Raw genomic sequence first — 23,475 nt, forward strand, 5'->3', positions numbered from 1 at the left:
AACTCTTGACTGGCCTTACTTTAAATTCATGATCATGGACAGGCCTTAAGTAGGCTTTCAGCCCTGCCTGGGAAGGCCGCTTTGTTTACCTCTTCAATTTATTCCCCAGCCTTTGGGAGAACAATTTCACACCTCTCCTTTCATTCCTCAGACTACCAGTGCTCTCTCACCACTACTCATAGCCTTGCTTCTTCCTTCACTGAGAAAATGAAAGCAATTTAAAGAGACCTCTAGTGGGCTTCAAGCATCAGATCTGTTATTCTACCTGCATCTATGCCACGTTCTCTCCCTCCTTCTGTAACCTGAGCTAGAAGTCCTTGCTCCTATCTTAGGCTAGTTTTTGCCTGTGTGCTGGATCCCATTTCCTCTTGCCTGCTCCAGGACCTTGCTCCTGACATTGTCTGGTCAATTCTGTATCACCTGTCTCTTCTTCTCCACCAAATAATTTCATTGAGCACTTAAACACACTGCAGTACCTCCTATCTTAAACCCCATATCCTGCTCAGGCTACAGTCCCATTTTATTCTTTTTTTTTTTTAATAACAAAAATCCTCAAAGGGCTGTTTCTGTTTGCTATTTCCAACTCCTCACTTTATGTTCTCTCTTTAATCCATTATCATCAGGTTTTAGTCCTCATTACTTCACCAAAACTCTGTGTTTCTATACTGACCAACCCAGTGGAAGATTCTCTCTCCTTTTCCCAATTTATGAGCACCCTTCGACATGTCCCATCTCCCTTCTTAAGGCCCCTTCCCCTGGCTTGGAGAGTACTGCATTCTCCTGGTTTATTTCCCACTTCACTTCCCATTCCTTCCCAGTTTCACTTGCTTGATTCTTCTATTCTGGACCTCTAGACATTGGGCTCTGTCTTGAACTTCTTCTCTTTAGCTTACACTCATCTCCCAGGTTATTTCATCCAGGTCTAGAGTTTTCAAGACCATCTGTAGGCTGATGACTCTTAAATTGATTATCTTTTGTCTGAACCTCTCCCCAATCTTGTTTTCTGACCAGGGCCACACTTAAGATTTATTCAAGTTTTGCTTTGCACAACTCCATGGGTACCATTGGTATTGGTCGTAATCATGGATTTGTGTACTTATAAATATTATTTTCTGGCAGTTGATGTAGTATTTTCTAGTTTGCACCAACTTATTTTGTGGGCTAGTGAGCAGGGCTGTTATGAGTCTTTCCCTCTATTGGGCTGTCCTCCCTTGTGGCTGTTTTTAAAGCCAGCTAAGTACACAGCTGCTTGTGTCTGTGCACTGCTCTCCCTCTCCCTCAACCTTGTCATCCAGGTATGTGTTTGGCTTCTCTAGCTGCTCAGGTCATTCCCTGATTTGCTCACGTTACCACCCTACATGAAGTAATAGCCCTCACCTCCTCTGACTTTATTATTTTTAATAATATAACACTTATCTCTGCTTTGCATCGTATTATAAATTTATTTTCTTACATGTTTTTCTGCCTTCTTCACTAGTCTTAAAAAAGAAACTCACAGACACAGACAACAATATGGTGATTGCCAAAGGGAAAGGTGGGTGACAGAAGGAGACTTGACGTAAGGAGGTGGACACACAGTGCAACATACAGATGATGGATTATGGAATTGTACACCTGAAACCTATACAATTTTATTAACCAATGTTACTCCAATAAATTCAGTTAAAGAAAACAAAAAAACAAAAACAACTTCATGGGAACAGGAACTTTTTCTTATTCATTGTTGAGTTCCCAGTATCTAGAACAGTGTCTGACGTGGGACAGGTGCTCAACAAACAAGTATTTGTCGAATGAATAAATAAATGAATAAGAAGATAGCTATACTTCACATCACTACCTTATGTCCTAGCATCCCACACATAGTAGGTGTTATTGACTGAATGTTTGTGCTCCTCTCTCAGAATTGGTATGTTGAAGCCCTAAGCTCCAATGTGATGGTATCTGAGAGGTAATTCAGTTTATATGAGGTCATGAGGGTGGAGACCCCATGATGGGATTAGTGTCCTTTTGAGAAGAGATGCCAGAAAGCTTGCTTCCTCTGTCTCTGCCATCAGAGGACACAAAAAGGAGGAAGTCTGCAAGCCAGGGAGAGGGCCCTTAACAGGAATTGAGTCTGCCAGTACATTGATCTTGGACTTCTCAGTCTCTAGAATTGGGAGAAATAAATTTATGTTGTTTAAGGCACCCAGTCTACTATATTTAGTTATAACAGCCCAAGCTTAGCTGAAAGACAGTGGGCACTCCTTAAATAAGATGATAATAACTCTAAACTGGGGCTGTTGTGAGTCTGGAATCAGGTAATGGGTGTGCACATGAGCTGTATACAAAAACCCTTACTGTTGCTTTTATTGCTCAGAGATGGGAATTTGAATCTCATTCATTCATTTACTTCACAATTACTTCTGAGTCCCTGTATGTTACATTTAGGGTTCAGGGTTCGGGAGATACAGACAACAGTAAATAAGCCAAGTCCCTGTCTTTCTGGAGCTTGAGAGTTCTCAGAAGATCAGATTTATTTGTTTCTTTTCTGCTTTGCTCCAGTTTCATGAGGGAGTGGTATGAGTACAATCTTATACACAGCAGAGTATAGAGTGTTAGGACAGAGGAGTGAGCATGGCTGTCAGCGCTGGCAATGATATTTTCAAATCCCACCTGCCACACTTAGAACTGCACGAATGAGAAAATTATTTTGTCTCTAAACCTCATTTGTCTCTCCCATAAAATGCAGGAACTAAAGGAATCATCTTGCTGGGCTATTGTGAGGATAATCTATGTAAAGCACTTGGCATCAGTGAGAGTTAAGTGCTCAGTAAGTATTACTTGTAGAGCAATTTTGGGGAGAGGCAGAGGAGAAAACAGCTCCCAGTAGAGAGAGTTTCAGATCTCGGTGGAAGAGGGATATTTCTCAGAGTGGTCCTGGCTGTAGGCATATTTGTTCACAAGAGTTTGATGATGACAAAGGGACATCGTAGCAGGGCTTGGTAATAAAGAGAGCAGAGAAACAGGGCTGCAGTGAAAAGGATGAGACAAATAGGAAGTCAAATAGGAGGAGGTGGTTTTGAGAATGTTTATGTTTGAGGAAATGATTTCTGAATTCCAGGAATGAGAGAAGGTGGGATAGGTGGATGGGTGTGGGGCCTAGAACTGTAAAGGAGGAGAGCTCTGCTAGAGAGAAGTGGGCCTATGTTGAGTTAGCTGAGACTCTGAGTGGCTTTGGATGTGCTAAGACGGGTGTGGGGTTGCTGAGGGGAGTTGAAAGACTGAGCTTAATAGTGTGAAATCCACTTTGAGTTTCAGGGGTCACTTGGAGAAGTGGGTTTGGGAGGGTGGTGAGCTAAAGGAATAGAAAAGGGAAGAGAGGAGTCAGCACAGGGCAGGAGACTGGCACCCAAAAGGAATTCAGCATGGCAGAAACTTAAAAACAAGGACAATTAAATTGTTATTTCACATTGATAGCTCTATGCTGTGGCCATATAATCCCTCGCTATGCTACGCAGACACCTGCTTGTTTTGATGTGACAATGTTACAGAACCCCTGAGCTGCTCCACTTGAAACCTAGCAACCGTGGACTGTTTAGATAGGGGCTCGATTGCCCGCTGCCAGAATTATGACTCTCAATATCAGAGTTTAGTGAAAAGAAAAAGAATTGTTTATTTAACAGTTATATAGATTTAGATTATTTGTGGATTTCTGCTGTTAAGTCTTATGTTCCTTAAAACACCCACAAACACATATTTCTTCCTCCCCCTACCAAACCAGGCTAGTTTGAGAAAAGTTAGAGATACCGTTTCTCTACTTCTTAAACACAGTCCAGCTTTACCGGTAGCTGCCAATCATTCAATTCTGATTGGGAAGGTCTTGTCTGTGTTAAGGGGCTCGCCAGTTTTTAATCCAGAACCTCGTGGATTCTTAGCCTCCTCGTAAACTGCATGGACTTCTCCCTTCTCAAAGCCGCATGGTCAGTCCCCTCCTCAAAACAGCATGGTCAGATCTGTTAAAATGTCTGCTGCTTATTTTTAAATCCCTAACTGCATCCTGTGATGCAGTCGGCAGGGTCCCCAGTTCTGACCATTCACAGAACCTCACGCAGGCTCTGTGTGCTTTTTCCATACCATTCCCCGGTCCAAGACCCCTCCCATCTTCCCCGGCCTTGGATGCATTAAATCCATTTGCATAACAAAGACACTAGCCCCTAGCCTCAGGCATGTGAAGGCATCCTGAAAGCTGCTTCCTTCTCCCCATCTGCAAGGCCGCAAGCTCTGGGGGTTTTTGGACACCCCTTTTCTGTAACAGAACCAAGACTCATACTATAAGAGAAAGTTTATTTAGAAAGTGACAGATGTAGAAGAAGTGATTCATAGAAGAAATGGCTTTAGGAAACAAGTTACAGAAGCAAAAGAAGGACCCTTGAAGCTTAGGAGGAAGAAAGCAAAGCACACTTGAAAGATTAAGTGGGCATGCTCTAGGGAGCGAGAGTGCACTGGGTCCTTCATCCTAAGAGTTTTTAAGGGCGGAAGTTTTAGGGGAGGTTCCAGGAGAGGATATCAATAAAATAATCATCAGCTTTCCTGGCATGTCTTTTCAGGGTTGTGGTCTCCACTGATTGGTTGGCACCAGGGGCTGCGGGTCAATAGTCAGTGCAGCTGGTCCTGATGTCAGCGATGCCATCTCTTGCCTGTTTTTGCTGCTTTTCTGGGCCTGGAGCTGAAACACAACTGAGGTCTAGATGTTATCCCTAGAGGTTAATGCTTAAGGGAGTGGTTGTGCAAGGGTCTGTAAGGGAGTCGCATGAAACCACTTTTCCATCCCTTGCTCCTTCCCCAAGGGAGTCTACTACAGGACTAGCAACATGCTAGGGGAGGAAAGATCAAGGGAGGGTCCAAGCTGCATGACCAGAAATATGAAAGGTCAGGGGGCCTAAACTGCATGACCAGTGATATGCTAGGGGAGAAAAGGTTATCCTGGGGGCAAAGTCCTTTTTTCCCCAGTTTGCCCATTGTTAGACTCCCAGGGCTTTCTGCCCTTGTAACCTTCTGTAACTGCCCATCATCCTTGCTCTGCTCATGGCTGTCTAACTGTCTGTCACACTAAGACACATATAGACAAGACCTCAAGCATACCTGGTGAACTGTTGATGACAATTTTTCTTTGTTTTTAATGCAGTCAAGGTTGAAAATTCAGCTCACCCAAATGGGTTAATGTGAATGATAACATTGGCAATATAGTTCTTCTATTTAACTTAAGAAAATCTTATCCAATCTTAATCCAAAATAGTGAATGTAAATATAAAAGTCTTGCAATCAGTTTTCAGTGCAAATGACTAATAATTTATTCTTTTCTTTGGACAACACCAAGTAAAGCCCAATTACTGAATCAGAGTTTGGAAAAGAAAATGGGTTTGTAATCCAAGTGTTTTACTTTAATGTTTGAATTCTTCTTTCGGAAAGTTAAAAATTAAAAGTTTGGGGAATTGTAACAAATATCTAATTCTATTTCCTTTGGGCTGTGTGCATTAGTAATATTCTTTTTGATATGTTGTGACAATATTGGAAGCATTTAGTAGATTGGGCGATTACTTAAGTCTTACTTAGTAGGCAAATAAAATCTTTTGAAACCCCTGGGTGTGCTGAGTATCTGGCTGATTTTCTTCTATGGTTTCAAATTTAATTCATTAAAAATACTGAAAATATCAGTGAAATATGCCAATTTTATTAACAAACATCATCTTTGAAAAAAAATTACCAAATGGTCCTGCTTCTTAAGTGGAAAAATGTGCATTTCATTTTGGAGTTCCTACACCCAGTTAATAATTAGCTCTAATCTCTCAATGTTTTAAAAATCAGCTGTTCAATGTAGTTCCTTTAATACAGTTACTAACTTAGTCTGTATTTTTCAACTTGTCCATGAGATTTGGTAGAATATTTTTAGGTGCCCAAACCCCAAGAAATATAAGTCAGATTCCAAATGGCTGATTTTGTACATTATTCACAAACAGAAAAAAGAGCAGTTGACTTCATGCCATTCTCTTCCTCAGTACCCCCACCCTTCAAGGTCTCTCCTTTGTGATCTTCCCCAGAGATGGACCCCATATGGTCTCTAAATTCAGTCATTAGTATCTGTTGAACTGTGAGTACTGGAGGGTTGGGGCTTCCCACTGGCGTACTACCTAGCCCAGGTGTTGGGGCATTTACTTACATACCACCGAGGCTCTTCCGGGGCTAAGGTCCCATTCTCTGTTCGAGGGACATTAAAGCATTCAGGGTAGTTGATGAGAGAGGGGCCATATGGGGTAATTCTGATGGGGGCTCAGCAAAGTCTTGCAGCAGAGGCTGCCGGATGAGCTGGGGATGTGCAGGCTGCTGTTGATGGAAGACCCTGGCTGCCCAGTGACTGATGCACACAATCTCTGCACCAGAGCTGCTCCCATGAAGGGCTGGGATGATCTGCAGGCACTCCATTGGCTCGTGAGGGGCTCAGACACCTCTCAACACAGACTTCCCTCTCTGAGAGTAATTCCTGTACCTCGCACCAGCTCTAGTCTTCTTATTTCTAGCCACAGAGTCTCTCAGGGTCGTGGACCCACCATGCTAGCCCCCTCTCCCAGTCCTGGTGACCTTCATCTTGTCTCCCAGGGAGGGAGATGCCACTTGGTTGCTCTTCCCCCTTCATTACTTTTTAGTCTTTATTACAGCATGAACTCTATATTCTCTTCCACTCAGGGCTTTCTCTTTTGTCTTTAAAAAATTTTTTTCATTTATTTATTTATTTATTTATTTTTAGAGAGAGGGGAAAGGAGAAAGAGAGGGAGAGAACCATCACCGTGTGGTTGCCTCTCACGTGCCCCCCAACTGGGAACCTGACGTGCAACCTAGTTATGTGCCCTGACTGGGAACCGAACCAGTGACACTTGGTTTGCAGGCTGACGCTCAATCCACTGAGCCATAGCAGCCAGGGCTCTCTTTTGTCTTTTGATTTCCAAGAGTCTAACTTGGAAGTAAAAGAGTCAGAATATTACCTGTTTTATTTTCTCAGTGTCTTTTCAGCTCAAATTTCTGTAGATGCCTGTACCCAGTTAGGGAAATAGGTTCTCTCTAATCTTTGTGATTGCACAGACTTGAAGTTCCACTCCACTCAGGTCCTTCTGCTCCTTTCAAGAACAGCAAGTGAGGGACAAAAGAAAAAGCCCTAAGATAAATATTTTAGGGTCTTACCTCAATAAGTATACTATTGTTCAGGAACTGACTTCAAAGGGCTGCATTGGAATAGGTGCTCCCGTTGCAGACCCAGTGAAGGGACCCAACTGGCCAGCTGCTATCTTAATCAGGATTCTTTTAGTTACAAGTGTCAAAGCTTCCAGGGGAATATTCTGTAAAAGGATATGGGGGCAAGGGAGCAGTAGCTTCAGACAGTGCCTGGTACACAGAACTGGAAGATTCTCCTTGTTGTGCATCCTCGTTTGTTCCTGCAGATACATTTCTTTGCTCCTCTGGGGAGAACATGGCTACCCTAAAGCTCTCAAGCTCATAGGAGACAGGGTTGGCCACTAGAATGTTTTCCACTACTGTCCATTTCCAAGCCCAGAGTCCCAGAACAGGGCATCTAATGGCTTTGTTTAGGTCAGGCATCTGCCCCATTCTGGTCATCTGTGGTTGGAGCTGGGGCGAGGGCTCAGGGATGGCTCGGAAAATCCAGAGTAGCTATAGACAGGTTGTCTCTGAGAGTAGAGAGGTGGGGACAGACCATCTTAAAGCTGGGGGAATCACTGTCCACAGGGCACAGTACTGTACCTTGTCCAGCTGTCCTTCTGCTACTTGGGGTCCCCATGACTACACTTTGCCATGTAGTGGTCCAGCCTGTGAGGGCCCCTCCAGTGAAAGGCAAGTCCTGTGCCTCCCTCTTTCACCAGATCTGCCAGACTGCTGGGCTGAAAGCTGTCTCCCTATAACTGTCATCCTCTGGTGTTAGGTCCAGTCACTAAGGCCATCAAAAATATATCCAGGTCCTTTCCATGAGCGAGCCCTTCTGATATTTGCAGGATAGGAAGAAGCATCTTCTTCAGGGAACTATGGCCAACTCCTTCAGCTATTCGCCATGCTGACGACTCTCCTCTGAATGAACTCCTGACTTGATTGTCATTACTTTAAAGTGTGCCTGCTGGACTGGTTGCAATAATAGTCTGTGAGTGGCTGGGTGTGGCACACAGCAGCACGTGACACACTTTCCTCGTTCTAGAAACTGCAATTGTACCACGTTATCTCATGAGCCTCTGCAAAGCTCAGAGTGTGCCACAGCAGAATTTAAATCAGGTCACGTGGTTCTAAACTTGGCTCTGCCACTTAGTAGTGAGGGATTCACGGGAAATTATGTTAAGAACTTTCAAGGCTTCAGTTTCCTCTTCTGTGAACTGGGAATACTAATGGTCCTAACCTCACAAGGTTATGTGTTTATTTTAGGTGGTAATTAGATTAGTTAATACAAAGACAGTACTTCACACAGTGCTGGCTGGTATCTAGTACATGTGCAATGGGTTAGCTATTAGCACCATAATTATTAGTCTTGCTTCAAGTATCAGTGTTGACTTAGATATTTGTCACACGATGTCCTTATAGGTATCTGTATTTACCCACGAGGTGTTCTGAAGTCTGGTGTAGGGCTCTGTCTTTGTGAATCTCCACCTTGTTAGATTCTGCCCATTATTCTAATATTTCCCTTATAATTTTGGTCTCTGGCTCAGTGAGGCAGTCTATTCCATGTCTCTCCCAAATCTGCATCTTGATCAAAGTTTAAGGAATCTCAATACGGAAAGGAGGATAGGTTTTGTCTTCCCTTTGCCTCTCTTAGGGCTGGTAAATGTGGTAGAGCATGTGAATGGAGAAACATGAAACTCAATGAACTCAGAAGTATAGTGTGGCAGTTATGAGCTCTAGCATTGGAGCCAGCAGCCCTGGGCTAGAGCCTCTACTTGCTAGCAGTGCTACATTGCACAAGTCAATGGAGTGCCCTAGCCTCAGTTTCCTCATACATTTAAATAGTAGAAGATCTACCTTCTCTGGTTGTGGTGAGGACTCCACGAACAAACATGTGTCTGGCACACACATAGTAGGTGTTCAGTAAATATGAGTTGCTCTATTTACATTGCTTTGGTGGTGTTTTTCTGTGGTCCTGGGTATGACCACGTGTCCCTGGCATCAAGAACTGGACTAGAGAAGAGGCATTAGTGTCTGGGGTAACACTAAAGCTGTACTTGGGAGAAAAGAGAAGGGGATGGAGAGAGAGCTGGAGGATCTGATGGCCAGTGGAGCCAGCTAACAGTAACAGCAGCAAATATGAGCCAGCTCAGACAAGCAACACTTTGTTCAGCCCTCTACCGGCATGTTGTTCTTCAACACTGAGGCTATTATAACACAGGCCTCCTGAGCAGCACACAGCATCCCAGCTGCCAAGGTCAGGCGTATGCAGCCAACCTTCCCCAGCTGTGGTCTGGCCACTTCCCAGCTCATCTGTGGGTGGGGTGCTCAACAGAGAGGACCAGAGGATCAGAGGCCAAGATGTGGGGGAATTACGGAGGCCAGATCTTGGTGTGGCACCCACAGGAGTGTTAAAAAGAAGGCAGTGATTTTTAAAAGCTCCTACCTTAAAACCTGTAGTTGGTGTCCCTGAAGATAGTGGGAATAAAATGATGGTAGTAAGTTGCAAAGGTAGAAGCCGTTTGGGCTTCTAAAAGTATTTTTGTTTGATGGAAACAAATAATTTCTAATACATATTGAAATTAATCAAGAGATTCAGATCTTTGTGTAATTAATAACCTTTATAAGGATCAAAGAAGCCTCTTCTGGGGAGGCTTTAAAGACATGGAGGGAGGCACTCAGCATGGGCATTATGGAGATCTTGGAGATACTTAAATGAGGCTTGTTTTGTCCAGACTTCACAATAAAACTGAAGAAAAATCAGTGAGGATGAGATCAGGTTGTTCATGTCTGTCTGGTCCTAAATTATTCGTGTGGCCAGATGTTGCCATGGATTGCAGACCTCCCCTAGGAGAAGATCCCTTGGCCCACCCACTTGCTCTGATGTGGCTCAGGAGAAAGGGGTGCTGTCCCCCAAACCCAACCATATCCCAGGCTCATTCCTCTGGATCAGGACCTGTCCAGGAAGCTGGAGGCAGTCAGACCAACTGAGGCTTCAGGGATAGATGGGATACCCTGAGGCATGAGAGGTCCTCTGTTTAATAAAGAAGAAATTAAAAGTAGGGCACTTGGGTTCAGTCCTAAACTCTAGGACCACCTTGCAACATTCCTGAGTTTTCACTTTGCTCTGTGGTAACATCTCTTTTGCAGCCTGTTGCAGAAACCGGGTTGCCTGATGGCTGCTGGGTTCCTGGCACTGCCTGTTGTTCTTGGGTGGCCGGACTGTACCCAGAGAAGATCCTCTCCCTCTCCTTCAAGCTGTTTCTGAGCCTGACCCAGTTCTCTTTCCCCACATTCAACACGTTGCCCTTAATTCTGCCTTCGTCCTCACTTTCCTTTACATTTAAGTGTGAGAATGCCACACTCAGACCTCTCGTGTCTTTCATGGATCATTATTACAATAAATTCCTAAGTGGATGCCCTCTCTTCTTTCTTCAATCCATTCTCACACACAGATCTGATCATTGCACATAACATACAAAAATCCACATTGTTCTTGCTGCTTACAACACAATAAATTCCTAAGCCCTGCTTTTATCCTTTCCCTTTATCTGACTATTGTCCCCTTTTCCCACTTCCCTTCTCTTTGCATTTCTATTTTGTTCCCATGCTGTGTTATACAACTCACATTTCTACAAACCCACAATGCATTTTCCTGCCTCTACCTGCTAGCAGTACATTTAAAAAAAAAGATTTTATTTATTTATTTTTAGAGAGAGGGGAAGGGAGGGAGAAAGAGAGAAACAGAAACAGCAATGTTTGAGGGAAGATCAGTTGCCTCTCGCACACCCCCAACTGGGGACCTGGCCTGCAACCCAGGCATGTGCTCTGACTGGGAATAGAACTGGTGACCTTTTGGTTCACAGGCCAGCACTCAACCCACTGAGCCACACCAGCCAGGGCTAGCAGTGCACTTTTGCATCTACTGTTCTCTCTGTTCTTCTTCTCCAACACAATTTTCATCTTTCCAACAATCTCAAATGCCTTCTCTTCTCTGAAGTCTGCTCAGGTTCCCTCAAAGTGGGACTAATAGACCAGTCTCTTTGCTCCCACAGAACTTGGATATCACTTCTATTTGAGCTTTTGTTTTCTTTCTGTTTTGCATTAGAGTTTGTTTGCTGCATGCCTTCTCCTCTCCTGCTGTCATGTTCTTTCAGATCAGACCTTGTGTTAACTCATCTGAGCATCCAACAGAAATAGTGCTTTGCTTGCTTATAGTAGGTGCTTTATATCTGGGTGTTGAACTGAACTAAATGGTTGGAAATCTGCTTCCTTTCCATTGCAAATGACGTTGGTTTTCCATGTTTTGAAATTATGCTATGGGTATGGACTCTCCAAGATGGTACCTAAATATAGTCTCATTCTTGGGTTTTGAAGTGGCCAGTTATTCTTATTAATCTATTGTTCAATAGCTGAGCCTAGAGAAAAAGACACAGAAGTCAGATTGGGATCAAAATATAAAATATAAAATTTATTTCTGACAAAACAGGACTAGAAATTGCTATTTGGACCATTGTGAGCAGAACTTGTCCATCCAAACAGGGATGGAGTTTCTGGGCATTGGTAGGTCCATGACCCTGCGCCTAGTGTGAGGCAGAGTCTGGCCTGGTGCTTATTGCCTGGAGGATGGAAGAACCAATGTGTACTTCAGATGAGTGGTTTAAACTCTAGAGCAAAAAGAGCCCAGGCTGAGCCACATATGTTCCTTTTCTGTATCTCAATAATCAGACAAATCACGCCTCTTCAGAGGTATTCACTACTTAATGGATGTTTCAAGATTTTTCCTTTACTTTAGTATATATATAATATAGGTATATATACATAGTTTGTATTTTGCACACATTGAAATATACTGTGAGTGTTCTCTGTAAAGTCCTTTTCCCTGTGATAATATGTCTTAGAAAAACTTTTTTCTTTTCAGTACATATAGATCTACCACATTCTTTTTAAATGCCATGTATAATCCATAGTATGAATGTATACAAACATTTTTTTTTCTGGGTATTACATTCTGGGTTGACAATGATTTTCTCTTATTGTGTTGAAGATTGACTTCTGGCTTTCATTGTGGTTGTTGACATTTCAGCTGTCAGTCCAGCTGATAAGAAAATTATCTACCTTTGCTTTTTTTGACATAGAGGATCTATTTGTGTTCTACAGTTTGCCCTTAATTTATTTTTATTTATTCTGTTTGAGAATCTTTGTGTATCTTGAATCTATAGATCACTGTCTTTCATTACTATTGGAAAATTATCTCTTAAATATATCCTCTGGTATTCTTTTCCTCCTCTCCTTCTGAAACTCCAATTAGATATATGTTGAATCCATCCTCTGTGTCTCTTACTAACTTGTTCATCTTTTCCATATATTTTCTCTATTTACTTCTCATTCTGGGCAACTGTTTTCTATCTTCCAATTTATTGTCTTTTTTGTTCAATCTATTTGGCTATTAAATCTACCTATTGAGCTTTAAATGCTAATTAAGATACTTTTTATGCCTAGATGTATTGTTTGGTTTTGTAAAAATCTTCTTAGTCTTTTAAAAATAGTTTCTTATTTATTGCACAAGCTTCTGTTTTCTTTCTTTGGTCATACTAAGCATAGCTATTCTTTATTTTCTGATTGATAATTTCTGTATCTAAATTCCTTTGGGGTCTTTTGTTGTTGTTTTTTGTTTAAGTTGCTTTTTAATCTTGGTGACAGGACTTCTTGTGTGATTAGTAAATTTTTATTGAGAAAAAATTATATATTTTTATTTGCATATGTGTGAAAATTCTTGAGGCAGGAATTAAAGTGAATTTTTCCAGTATTTGCCTTTGCAAGGCATCTGAAAGCATTAAGGTTCAGAACCATTTTAAATACTTCTATTTTTGAGAAATTTTTTAGACCACCTCAGATATTTGTGAGTTTGGGCAATAAATTGGAGTGAAAAATAGCCTGTGGGCATAAATTACAGATTTCCCCCCTCTGTTTTGGGCCCTACTCATATGGGATGAGAATTTTCTATCAGTCTTCTCACTTTTTGTGGGTCTTGGCATTCCTCACACTGTAAAAATGAAATGCAAATACACTAGGTTTGACAGATGTCCCCAGGTTGAAAGCCAGTTTCTGTGCTCTGCTTACCTTTCCAGGTTCCCACCCTTACTCATAACTTGTCTTTAATATTTCTTAATTATTTTTCAGCTCTCTTTGCCTTTAGGTAATTTTTAGTATTTCCCCCTAGCATCTTAGTTGTTCTTAAGAAATGAGTTGGTCTAGAAACCTAGCTACTTATAGTAGCTCTTCACAAATTATTAATCTATTTTCCTTTTACGGGAAATTAGTTTTTTCACCCAATTTTTCTATTATAAGTCATGCTGCAATGAACATGTGTCTTTGTGCACACACGTGGGCATGGCTCTCAGGTAGATATTTATAATTGGAAATGCTGGGTGGCAGAGTAGGAGTATTTTAATTTTGATACAAAGAAGTGTTACTAATTTATTATTCCATAAAAAGTGTATGAAAGTGCACTTTTTCATAACCTCTCACCAGCGCTGGGTTTTCCTACTTAATTTGTGCCAATATGGTGAATAAAAATATATGTCATAGTTGTTTTAATTTGGGACTTCCTGTCCATTAGTGAGTTTTATCATCTATTAATCTCTTAATTGGCCATTTATATTTTTTCTTCTGTGAAATGCCTGTTTTTATATCCCTTGTCCCATTTAAAAAAACCAAGTTATTATTTCACTGATTTGTAGAATCTCTTTGCACAGTCTGGATATTAATCCTTTGTTTCCATATTTATTGCAAATATTATTTTTCAAAAATTTTCTATTAGTTCTTAACCTTTTTATGACATCTTACCCCATAGTGATTCAAAATTTTATGTACTCAATATTTTTTTATCAGCAGTTTTATTTTATTTTTTAAAGTGTATTTTATTGATTATGTTGTTACAGTAGTTCCAATTTTTTTCCCCTCTGCTCCCCTCTGCCCAGTACCCCCATTCCCTCCAGCAATTCCACCCCCCTTAGTTCACGTCCAGGGGTCATGCATATAAGTTCTTTGGCTTCACCCTTTCCTATATTATTCTTAACATCACCCTGTCTATTTTGTACCAACCAATTATACTTTTTAGTCCCTACACCATTTCCTCATTTCTTCTCCTCCCCCCTCCCAGCTGATAATCCTCCAGATGATCCCCATACCTAAGATTCTGTTCCTATTCTGGTTTGCTTAGTTGGATTTTGTTTTTATTTCTTAGATTCAATTGTTGATAGTTGTGATTTTGTTGTCATTTTAGTGTTCATAGTTTTGATCTTCTTTTTCTTAAGTAAGTCCTTTTGACATTTCATTTAATAATGGCTTGGTGATCATGAACTCCTTTAGCTTCACCTTGTCTGAGAAGCACTTCATCTGTCCTTCCATTCCAAATGATAGCTTTGCTGGATAGAGTAATCCTGGTTGCAGGTTGACTTTCATCACATTGTGTACTGCTTGCCAGTCCCTCCTTGCCTGCAAAGTGTCCTCTGAGAAATCAGCTGATAGTCCTATAGGCACCTACCTGTAGGCAACTCTCCGCCTCTCTCTTGCTGCTTCCAGGACTCTGTCTTTATCTTTCACCTTTGGCATCTCAATCATGATGCATCCTGGTGTGGTCCCCTCTGGGTCCCGAGCTCGCCCGGGACCCTCAGTGCTTCACAGACCTGTATGTCCATCTCCTTCTCAAAATTTGGGAAGTTTTCCTCATTTTTTTCAATTCTTGTTTGCTTATTCTGCACTGGTTGACTGTTTTTTTCTTATTTATGTTCCAAATCATTGATTTGAACCCCAGTCTCCTTCCCTTCACCACTGATTTTGTGTGGATTTTTCTTCATTTCATTTAGCATAGACTTCACTTCTTCTCTTATGCGTTTGCCATACTCAAGCATATCTGTCAAGGCTGTGAGCATCTTTATCACCAGTGTTTTGAATTCTGCATCTGTTAGGTTGTCTGTCTCCTCATCTCTGAGGTTGGTTATCTCCTTGTCGCTTAGTTCTCCCACTGGAACCTTGATGTGTTCCCCTTTTTGGGCCATACTTCTCTGTCTCCTCATTCTGACAGGCTCCTGTGTTTGTTCGCCTTCACATTCTAGGTAGAGCTGTCGCTTTCATTATGTTGTAAGGGGTGGAGCCTTAGGGATTCATCAGTACAGGACAACCTGTTTCACCACGTTGTGGCACTCTATGTGGGGGAGGGGTTCGAGAGGGAACAACGCTGCCAGCCCAGCACTCACCCCTTTTCCAGGCACCTCTCCCACTTCCGCACCAGACTGGCTTCCCTCTAGCTGCTGCCCTGGCCGTCGTTCCTAGAGTGGGTGGGTCTGCGAATGTCTAGGACTGGGGGGGGGGGCCTTTAAACGAGCAGACTCTGCTGAGATCAGCAGTTTCTGCCTCCACCCCAACCCCCACTGGTCTGCACAAGCAGAAGCAATGAGGCTTGATTTTGCCTGGTGCTGGGACCGTGAGCTGTGAGGTCCGGTGATGAGTTGGCAACGTTCCCTAGGTGTCCCTCCTGACTTTTTAAAATGTGTGACTGCGCTTTCCGCCGGCCCGCTGCTGCCGCCACTGCTGCCACCACCACAGCGCGTCGTCTCCACCCTGGCTCCACCCCTCCTACCTGTCTGGATGAGTATTTCTTCTTTATATCTTTGTTTGCTGGACTTCCATGTAGTTCGATTTTCTGGAACTTCTGATTGTTTCTAGTTTTGAGGTAGTTGTATTCCTTCTTAGTTGTGGAGGGAGACGCAGCATGTCTGTCTATGCCTCCATCTTGTATACTCAATATTTTAATTTCTACCTTTATGGTGTTTGAGCTTTGCACTATTTTCCCCTAATAATGATATGGTTTTGTTTCTTATGTTTAATTCTTGAATACATCTAGATTTAACTTTTGTAAATGGTATAATATAGGTATGTAAGTATTTTGAGTGAGCAGTTGTAGACAATTTTTATTTCAGCAAGATTTAGAAAAGCAACAACAACAAAGACTATACTTTTAGGGATCATTTCTATAGTTTGTTATAAAAGCAACAACAACCTTTTAGTATATTCTAAAGTTCCATGTGTACATTAGACTGTATCTGTATTCTCTTTCTTCCTTTGATATGTTTATCTATTTTTGCTCCAATACCTTATTTTAAATTATTTTATGTTTTAGCATGCTTTGAAAGCTGATAGAGCATGTGCCTCTTCATGCCCCACCTCCAATTTCCTTGGGAATTCTAATGTGTTCTTTATTCTAGATTAAGTTTTAGAACAAGCTTGTTAAATAACATAACTTTTTTTGAAATTTTAATTGTAATTACACTGATTTATATTTAATTTGGAGGAAATTGGGGTCTTTATAATAATAAATATTTCAGCTTAGAAACATGGATATGTATTTAGTCTAGTCTTTTAAAAATATTCTTTAATAACTTAAAAAACTGTCTTTATATTATTTAATGACTATTTCCTGTTGCTTGTCCCCTCAACTTTTGTATGCTGTTGTAGCAAATGGAATTGCCTTTTCTGTGAAATTTTCTAATTGATTAACTCTAGAAAAATATTTGATTTTGTTATCATGTATTCATTTCCTTTGATGAACCTGTTATTAGTTTTTATTAACAAAATTATTTTGGGATTTCTTAGAAGATATTAATCCACTGCAAATAATGACATTTTTGTGGGTGGCTATGTATGAGTGTGTGGATGGGTATGTATGTGTGTGTGATCCCTTATTTGGATCATATAGAGACAAAAGGAGGAGGGAAGGGTAAAACTCTGACATATTAAATTAGCTGACCCAAGAACTACTGATTAGATGTTATAGCTTAAAACTCTATGTCTTGACCTGGTGTTAGCTCGTTACCTCATCTCCCTGCTTCTCTCTGCAACCTTTCCATAGATCAGATGTGAATATAGCTCCTTTGACACTTTCCATTCTTGCAAATAATACTTGTTTCCTATTTTTGTCTTGTTGCATTGACTAGGATCTTTAACACAAAGAAAACAGTAGGCTTCTGTGTCTTTTACCTGACTTTTATGGGAATGCTTTTAATATAACTTTTGTTAGAAACTTCTGATAGAGGACTTCTGGCCAAGATAGAGGCATAGGTAGACGTGTTTTTCCTTTTTCCACAATCATAAGAAGAATTATATCTACCTCAAAACAAAAAAACAACCAGGACTACCAGAAAAATGAACTGCATGGAAGTCTGGAAGTCCAACAAACAAAGATATAAAGAAGCAATACTCATCCAGACAGTGCCACAAGGTGGTAAAACAGGTCACCTGGCACTGACAAATACCTAAGGCCCCACCCCTTACAGTGTAACAGGTGTGACAGCTCTACCTAAGACACAGAGGCAAACATAGGAGGCTGTCAAGTTGAGCAGACAGAGATGTATGGCCCAAAAGAGGGAGCAGATCAAGGTGTCAGTGGGAGAACTAAGCAATGAAGAGATAGGCAACCTGATAGATGCAGAGTTTAAAACACTGGTGATAATGATGCTCACAGACTTGACAGCCATGCTTGAGTATGGCAAATACATAAGGGAAGAAGTGAAGGCTACACTAAGTGAAATGAAGAAAAATCAATGGTGAATGGAAAGAAGCCAGGGTTCAAATCAACAATTTGGAACATAAGGAAGAGATAAGCAGTTAACCAGTACAGGATGAAGAAACAAGAACTGAAAAAAAATGAGGAGAGGCTTAGGAACCTCTGGGACAACTTTAAATGTTCCAACATCCAAATCATAGGGGTGCCAGAAGGAGAAGAGGAAGAGCAAGAAATTGAAAACTTATTTGAAAAAATAATGAAGGAAAACTTCCCTCATTTGGTGAAGGAAATAGACATACAAGCCCAGTAAGCGCAGAGTCCCAAACAAGCTAGACACAAAGAGGACCATACCAAGACACATCATAATTAAAATGCCAAAGGTGAAAGATAAAGAGAGAATCTTAAAAGCAGTAAGAACCCTGGCTGCTGTGGCTCAGTGGATTTAGCGTCAGCCGGCAAGCCAAGTGTCACTGGTTCGATTCCCAGTCAGGGCACATGACTAGGTTGCACATCAGGTCCCCAGTTGGGGGTGAGAGTGAGAGGCAACCACACAACGATAAAAATTGCTATGATGATGAATCCAAAACCATTCGTAGTTTCCACCAGAAGTCTTTGTGTTGGACAGTTCCTTCCTTGGATGTCTGAGCGATAAAAAAAAAATAAGAAAGAAAAAAGAAAAAAAAAAAGCAGCAAGAAAAAAGAAGAGTTACCTACAAAGGAGCTCCCATAAGACTGTCAGTTGTTTTCTCAAAAGAAACTTTGCAATGTAGAAGGGACTGGCAAGAAGTAGTCAAAATAATGAAAAGCAAGGGCCTATCTAGAGAAACTATCATTTAGAATGGAAAGGCAGATAAAGTGCTTCCTGGACAAGGTAAAGCTAAAGGAGTTTATCATCACCAAGCCCTTATTACATGAAATGTTACAGGGACACACTTAAGAAAAATATCAAAACTATAAACAGTAAAATGACAACAAACTCATAACTATCAGCAAATGAATCTAAACAAAAACAAAAACAAACTAAGCAAACAACTAGAACAGGAACAGAACCATAGATATGGAAATCATATTGAGGATTGTCAGTGAGGAGGAGAAGGAAGGGGGAGCATAGGGGAAAAGGTGCAGGGATCAAGAAGCATAACTGGTAGGTACAAAATAAATGGGGACATTAAAAATAGTCTAGGAAATGGAGAAGCCAAAGAACTTATATACATGACCCATAGACATGAACTAAAGGGAGGGGGATTACTGGGGGGAAGGGGAGTACCAGGCAGAGGGGGCAAAGGGGAAGAAATTGGGACAACTGTAATAGCACAATCAATAAAATATACTTTAAAACAAACAAAAAAATCATTTCCAAATTAAAAAAAAAAAGAAATTTCTGATAGCTTTATCATATTAAGTAGATTTACATCTAGTTCAGTTTGCTAAGATTTTTTTTCCTTTCAAAAGCAGAATAAGTGTTATTTTATCCACTAAATTTTTAGTATGTGGGTTTTATGGCTTTTCTTCTTTAAATCAATAATTTGTTGAATTAAATCAATAGATATTTTAATCCTGAGACATCCTTGCATAATTACAACTTACTCAGCTTGGCTGTTGTGTATATTAAAAAAATGTATTATTGGGTTGCATTTGCTGGTATTTATTTGTTTCTTTTACATTTATTTTCCTAAGAAAAGTTTGCCAATAGTTTACTTATTTTATCTTTTTCCATCTTGTTGTCAGGGTTATGCCAATCCTATATGCCCCCAATGTTATGGTTTTCTTTACATAATACAGGGTTTGTATATCTGGCAGAACTTGTGATTAAAATCAACTGAGCCTACCAATATTTTCAAATCAATGGCAATTAAGAAAAATTATTAAATTGTTATGGGTCCACTAAGCTACTCCTAACTCTTCTTAAGTCATAGATATTTATAGAAAAACATTCAACTTACATAAACTTTCAGATTTATTGGTATAAAATTGTATAAAATATTTTTTGTTTTTTAAGATAGTCTTTTATGTACTTATAGTTATGTTCTCTAATTTGTAATTGTTTTATTTGTCTTCTCTCTCTTTTTCTTAACTGGACTTGCCAAAGTTTATTTTGTTGACCTGTCTAAAGAACTAACTTGCCAATTCTTAGTTTAGAGTTTAACTCTGCTGTTTTTTTATTTTGTACTTTAATGCATTAATTTTTGCCTTTGGATTACTAGTTACTTTTTTCTTTTGGGTTTTTGTTTTTTAATTTATATTTTAGAATTGAACACTAAGTTTATTTTAAATTATTTTTTCCTTTTACTACTACTGTAGCCATGTCCATTAGCCTCCAATTGTAGTCCACTCATTCCTTTTTAAATAGTACATAATTACTCTATTAATTAAATAGTTATTTTGAATTATTTAAAATTTCCAAGTAAATGTTTTGATTGTTGTTGTTGAGAGATGGTATTAGTTTTCTACTGATATTATAATAAATTATTATAAATTAGTGACTTAAAACAACACAACTTTTTTCTCCTACAGTTCTGGAGTCAGAATATAGAATCAATTTCACTGGGCTAAAGCTATCAAGGTATTGGCACAGCTGGTTTCTTCTGAAGGCTCTGAGGGAAGAATTTGTTTGCTGCTCTTTTACCGTCTGGTGGCCGCCTGTATTCCTTGCCTGTGTCTTCTTCATCTTCAAAGCACATCACTCCAATCTCTGCTTTTGTCATCAGGTTGTCTTCTCTTCAGCAGTGGTATCTCCCTTTGCTTAATGCAGGCCACTCTCCCCATCTCAAGATCATTAACTAATCACACCTGCAAAGCCCTTTTTGCCATAAACGGTAATATAGTCAGAGGCTCTGGGATTAAGATGTGGACAATATAGGGAGCCGTTATTTGCCCTACTTCAGAGATGCTTTTCTCTAATGATAAATATCTAATATGTATTATATCTGTCTTAGTGAATTTTTATTGTTTTGTGAAAAATTAAGATTTTTAAAGTTTAGAAGAATATTATACTTTACATACCTTGTGGCAATGTAAAGTAAGAATATATTAAAATTGGTAAGAATATGTTATATACAGAAAACAGAAGAAAAGCTGGCATCTTAGGAAAAAAATGAGTCAGGAAATGGTTATATAAAAGACTTAACAAAACAGAGTTAAGTAGAATCATCAGCACACGCTTACAACTTTAAAAGGCTTCTACTCTGTCACTAAGGAAGCCCAGGCAGCCCTTAGTGTAACTGTGCCTACAGTCAATCATAAAAGAAATCCCTGGAACACACAGTGAATGCTAATTGGGACCATTATTATTCAGCAGTATGCTTTCTGCCCTATCTTTCAATATCTGCATAAAGGAAGAAGAAAATATTTGCAAGGCCCTACTTGAAGTCTTTTGTTTGGGACTTCTTGCTTGCTCTTTTGTTATGTGCCCTTTGATCAGAGGAAAGTTGTAAGGAATTTTTGTCAGGGCTAGAGTTCATAATGGATTTCCCCACAGGTGGTAGTTTTAAGTAAATTTCACCATAGGTCTGTAATCTGCTTGCTAGAATTATAACCTGGAAATTCCCTGCAGGGTTTAACATTGGGTTCCTGGCATTTTTTGCACACTCCACTCTTAAGCACTGTGCAAGCAATCCCAGATCTTGGTTTTGGGACTGTTTAGATGGTGTTCCCATTGTTTGGGCAGAGGGCTGAAGTCAATGTGGGCAGTATCTAAATACCACTTAGGCATTACATATGATTGTGATCAGCCTGTCTCTTGGTGTTCTGAAAATTTTCTTATGATTCAAAGAATCAAAATATATTCTAGAGAGAGCAAAATTCTAAAATTTGGTCAACTGTACAACATGTACCAACTTATTTAGATTTAACTCTAGTTCTCCTGGTTTCTTTGCTTACTAGTTGAGTAGAATGAATCTTTATATTTTGGTTGGGTCAGATATGTCAGAGGAGACTGACTTTCTAGAACTGTAGGAGGCCAGCTGAAACACTGGCTGTTTCATCACAGATTGTTTATTTAGAGATGTGGAAATCTTTATTTATGTGTAACTGAAAAATAGCTTTGTTTTACCTTCACATTAGTTCAGCTAAGAATGATTCTAGATTTAAAATAATTTTCCATTAGAAATGCTGATAATATTTCTCCTTTGTATTTAGGTACCCAAAGTCATCAGGGAGAAATTTTATTAGGATATGCTTGGGCGTGGGTCATATTCATTTATACTCCTGGGCACTTGAAAATTTCTTCCTAGAATTTGGGATATTTTCTTCAATTAAAAACCTTACTTCCCATTCTCACTTTAAAAAAATTTTTTTAAAAACTTTGTTGAAGTATGACTGCTATACAAAAATTGCAGGTATTTATTTATTTATTCCTCAACTAAGGATATATTTATTGATGAGAAGAGAGAGACACACACACACACACACACACATTGATGTGAGAGAGGAACATCAATTGATTGCCTCATGTACATGCCCCGACTGGGATTGAACCCTCAACCTAGGTATGCGCCCTGACCAGGGATCAAACCTGCAACCTTTTGGTGTATGGGACAAAGCTCCAATTAACTGAGCCACCTGGCCAGGGCCAAAAATTGCAGATTTTTAATGTATACATTTTGATGAATTTGAACATATGAAACTATCGCCACAATCAAGGTACTAAGCATATTCATCACCTCCAAAATTTTCTTGTGTTCTTTTGCATTTTTTAAAGTGGTAAGAACACTTACATGCGATCTATCATCTTAATGTATTTTAAAGTTTACAGTAATGTTGTTAACTGTAGACACTATGTTGTACAGAAGATCTCTAGAATTTATTCACCTTATATAGCCGAAACTTTGTACCCACTGAGAAACAACTCCCCATTTCTCCCTTTCTCCAGACCCTAGAATCCACTATTCTACTCCCTGCTTCTGTGAGTTTGACAATTTTAGATACTACATAAAGTGAAATTATGCAATATTTGTTCTTATGTGGCTGGCTTATTTCATTTACCATAATGTCCTCTAGGTTCATCCATGTTGTCTCAAATGGTAGGATTTCCTTTTCTTTAAGGACAAATAATATTCATTGTCTGTATATACCACCTTTGCTTTATCCCTTCATCTACTGATGAACAGTTTCTCCCTTTTAAAAGTCATGGATGAGATTGGACCTCATGAAATGGTTCCCTGTGTCTTTTACTTTTTCCTTTGTATTTTTCTATGTCTAACTTTTGCTTTAGTTATGGATGACTTCCTTGACCTTATCCTTTAGAATGTGAACCTGGTCTCTAGTCATATCCATTTTACTATAACCTTCTCACAGATAGAGAGTATATCTCAGGAGTGATCTTTTGACTGCATCTAGGAAAATGGATTGAAGAGTACCACTGGTGAGAGGGGGGACTGGTAAGCAGCTGTTGCAGTAGCATGGATGAGAGATAATGGTTGCTTGTACTGGGATATTGGAGAGGAGTAGATGGATTAAAGAAAATCATGAGTTGGAATACACAGGACTTGGGGCCTGGGTTTAGCAATGAAGAAAAAGGAGGAGATGTGGATGAGAATGAGGTTTAGACTTTGACATCTGGCATGATACCATTCCCAGCAGATCATACATCTGAGAAGTAGGAGCAGCTTCAGCAGAAGAAAATGAGTTCATATTTGGACATGTTGAGTTTCAGATGCCTATGCAACATAGGAGTGGAGATAGCTACCAGACAGCTTGTTTTATAGGTTTGAAACTCAGCA

The 23,475-nt window shown here is 39.9% G+C and overlaps 1 non-coding gene and 1 pseudogene across 1 annotated transcript; both read left to right on the top strand.

Annotated features, from left to right (window-relative positions):
* The first annotated feature begins 16,198 nt into the window (after positions 1–16,198).
* Positions 16,199–16,277, top strand: LOC150004195 (small nucleolar RNA U3; annotated as a pseudogene).
* A 2,041-nt stretch (positions 16,278–18,318) lies between these two features.
* LOC150004196 (small nucleolar RNA SNORD14) lies at positions 18,319–18,404 on the top strand. Its single transcript, XR_016512479.1, has one exon. It is a non-coding gene; the product is annotated as a small nucleolar RNA SNORD14 (small nucleolar RNA).
* Positions 18,405–23,475: the final 5,071 nt, after the last annotated feature.

The sequence above is a fragment of the Furipterus horrens genome, unplaced genomic scaffold (genome assembly GCF_987537825.1).
Source record: "Furipterus horrens unplaced genomic scaffold, mFurHor1.1.pri manual_scaffold_7, whole genome shotgun sequence".
Classification (NCBI taxonomy): Eukaryota; Metazoa; Chordata; class Mammalia; order Chiroptera; family Furipteridae; genus Furipterus; species Furipterus horrens.